The sequence below is a fragment of the Dunckerocampus dactyliophorus genome, chromosome 16 (assembly GCF_027744805.1).
Source record: "Dunckerocampus dactyliophorus isolate RoL2022-P2 chromosome 16, RoL_Ddac_1.1, whole genome shotgun sequence".
Taxonomy (NCBI): Eukaryota; Metazoa; Chordata; class Actinopteri; order Syngnathiformes; family Syngnathidae; genus Dunckerocampus; species Dunckerocampus dactyliophorus.
Window position 1 is genome coordinate 12,275,338 of NC_072834.1, and position 4,123 is coordinate 12,279,460.

The following is a 4,123-nucleotide window of genomic DNA, read 5'->3' on the forward strand; positions in this document are numbered from 1 at the left end:
AAATGGAAAAATCAGCAGTAATTTTACAAGAATAAAGTCAAAATATTAGGAGAAAAAAGTTGTAATCTAACGAGAAAAAGTCTGAATTTTACAAGAAAAATGTTGTAATATGAGGGAAAATAACATAATTTTAGTAACATAGTAGCATTCTCCTGGCACTTCGGCTTCCCCCCACATTCCAAAAATATGCATGTTAGTTTAATTGGAGACTCTAAAAGGTTGTTTGTTTATACATTATGTGCCCTGTGATTGGCTAGCGACGCTGTGAAAGGAAGGAGGACAGCTTTATTAACTGTCACTATGCTATCCGTACCCGAAACGCGATCGGTTCTACACATGTGCGAGACCTAGGTCACTTCCTCTTTTTGCGAATTTTTACAAAAGCACGTCTGCAACGTCACGTGCTGTGGTATTTATTTTTTATATTTTAAATTTCTGATCATAAATGGTCAATAACCATACTTTATATATGTCATATATAAGGTGGTTATTTTTGCAGTGACTCTTATTAAAAGACTTCGCTAGCATGCGGAAGTCTATTGTCTTTATTCACATAGCGTCACCCTACGAAAATAACAACGCAATGTACATATACCGCATGCGCAGATGCGGCACAGATGTAAACATATCCGGTCACCCGACTAGCGAACATTCGCGGATACGAACACAAGCCGACTGGTCTATATTTATTTTATTTTGCCTTGTAGTCGCTCAATCAGTATTTAAACTGCTACTGTACATGCTTGACCAGTAGAGGGCACTGTGACACTGCTAATGGGACCAACAGAGGCAGCGTTAGAGCTAATGGTTTTACGTGCAGTCAGGTGGAGATCCCAATATGCAGAACCAGACACAATCCAGGTCAAAAAATAATATCTTTAATTTAGTTGAGCAGGAACCAAGTAACAAAGGAATAGCAAAAAGTTCTGTGTCCAAACTGAGGTAGAACGGTGCAACTAAAGTAGTAAAACAAAAAAAGACACCGTGGAAAAAGGCAACAACTCACTGATGAGCAGACGGCGTCACAGGAGGCAAGGAGCATGTGGAACAGACTTTGAAATAACACAGCAATCTTAAGACCAAGAGCACAGGAGTAAACAAACTGGTGTTTCGCAGGCAGCATGCAAACCAGTAGTACAATCCCACGTCCTCCTCCTGCAGCCATGTGGCTTAAGAGCCCTTGATGACCAAGTGGCTACAGGTGTGCCTCGTGGCGCCGCCCACTCAGGGAGTGAAGGGATCTACAAAGAAGCACACAGGTCAAAAGGTGACAACACCAAAATGAAACAAACCTAACAAATGGGACCAACAGAGGAAGAGTTAGATGCTGGGGAGATAAAGCTAAATGGAAAGCTAAATTATACAAGCCGGACAGAGCGTGTGATTAAAGTTTATGAAGAGTTAATAGACCTGCTTAATTCTACACCACCCACAGAACACTACCTCTTTTAGAAGAGTCTAACGACGACGACATTTGTCCTTTTTTTCAATAACTCCTCCTCCTCCACCACGACGTATGCTTGACCACTCCTCTTCAAAGGTAAATAACATTTATCATCAAGTGTAATTATATCACTTTTATTATTGTTTTTTTTCATTAATTATCCTTGTTTAATATTACTACTGCATCCAAACTCATATTTACATACATACACATATACTGTATATGTATACACGTACATGTAGTACCTATATCATTGGTAATATTACCTTTTCCCCTACTTAAGAACAATTTGACATAAGAACGGTCGTCTGGAACCAATTCTGTTCGTAAGTTGGGGACCTAGTGTACATGAATAAACACAAATACACATATACATCATATAAAACAAAACATAAAATACGCTTATGTTTAAATGTAAACAACCATAAGCAGAGTGCAATAATGGATTCATCTAGAAGATTCAGCTTATGTTTTTTTTCTAAATGGACAACACCCACCATCCAAACATATCTTGCTAGCAAATGTTTTGGTCTGTATTTTTTCAGTTGTGAAAAAAAACGCAACGGTTCCCGACCCCTGACACGCAACTTCGTTTTCCCGTTGCACATTACAGCCGTCGAGAGCTCAAAGACCAACACCACACTTCCGGCTTTCACAATAAAAGCTCAGCGTGTTTCATCCTGTCTGGCTGCACTAACCAAAATAAGGGTCTCAGAAAAGTATCTTCTAACATCATCATATTAAAAGCACAAATAAATACTGGCTCACAATTGGTACGAGCGTAGAGTTTTCCAGAGAGAATATTATCGCATCCTTGTTTGAAGTGTGGATGACAGGCAGTGTGCTATCATGAATTAACTTGACACCGAAAATAGCACTCTGCACAGACATAATAAGGTCGTCAAACGTATTTATACACGTGCATCAGCACTTGGGAACAATGATGAGGTGAAAGAAGAATGGGAAAAATAGAAGTGTTGTCTGTGGTGGCATCGGAACAAGTTATGCTATGTGTAACTTTCAGTTTGTCTTGGAGCACTCAACTATGGTGCCAATAAAGTGTGACTAAACGAAACATAAAGGAACAAAACATGTTTAAACTAGGGACTGTCTAACAGTACAGTATATTATTTTTCTAATAAAACAATATATTGTTTTATTTGTTTTATAGCCCTCATTTCCAAAATTGATATGTATTTACATACAATTCAATGTAGTTTTTTCCAAACCATTTGGTAGTGGTGGACCTCTGATGTAAACCATTCAGTCAACTAGAGAAGTGCTTATTCATGCAGTGCCTTCTCCGCTCTGCAGGGGGCAACAGCGAGGCGTAGACGAGACACATCACACTGAAGCAGCATTACCAGAAGACGGCTTGCATTTAAATAAATATGGCGCAATCAGCTCTAAAATAAAAAGAAAAGTGCACACTGAAAAACTTTTAACAGCGACTGGACTACAAAAAATACATTTACTGAAAACGCAGTGGGGAAGCTGATGTGTTTACTCTGTACTTTGTTTCGAAGGAATATAATAATCTGAGGAGGCACTTTCAGACGAAACATCACAGTTGTGACGCAGTCTATTCTATCACCCCTCGCCTACCCCAATAGTGACTCGGAATTTTTCAATTTGGACCCGTGCAAGACTCTGGACTGGCTAGTGTACAATATGGCTCTGGCAAAATCTAAGAGGCCATCTCAAATTTTGACTAGTGGCGAGTATGCAAAAATGCATGACAGCTGTGATTAAAAATGTGGGTTATTCCACCAAATACTGGTTTCTGAACTCTTTAAACTAAAACATTTGTATTGGGTTGTTTCAAAATGAAAATGCAAGAAAAAAGTTAATTGTTGTGTTGAGCATTTTTCATTTTCTGCACATAAATGCTCTGAATGTGATATTCTTTATTTGGTATTTAGGAGTAATATTGTCGGTAATTTGTAGAATGCAACAAATATTAATTGCTTCTCAGACAGTTGCCCATAAATAGTAAAATCATAGAAAATGATTGTTTTGCAGCGGTCTCTTATACTAATAGTTATACGCCGCAGGCTGTTTTTTCTTTAAATATATGTATGTACCTTATTAGCGTATCTAAACCGACATACAGGTTAAACAAAAACAACAATTCGAGAAGAAACAAACAAAATAGTTGTGTAAGGTTGACATACAGTATTTACAGTAGATATTGATTTTAAGATACCGAGAGTGGTAACTTAAAACCTACATCACAAAGAGGACTTCTTTCCTGCTAGTGCAAAAAAACAACTACAGACAACTACAGAATATAGGATATACAATGTCTTATTATATACTAGATAACATTCTGATTATATTACCATTGCGGCAGTGGTTGACATTGTTGGTGAAAACTTCTCTTCTATTTATTGCATCAATTATTGTTTATATCAATATTACACTCAACTGCCGTTACATGCATTGCGTAAAAGTGAAATGTCATAGGATCAGTGCATAATGAAGATTAGCCTTGTTTACTTCCTGTGACGACCACTGTCTTTGTCTTTGCCATCACTCAAACACACTGTGAGCTAAATGGCCGCTAGTCCCGTAATCCACCGTGCTGGGAGCCTATAATCCAGCCTGATCAAAGGCTGAGATTACCAGAGATCTGGGAGGGTCCACAGTTGCACACAGAAAGACGGTGAGAGAGGCTGA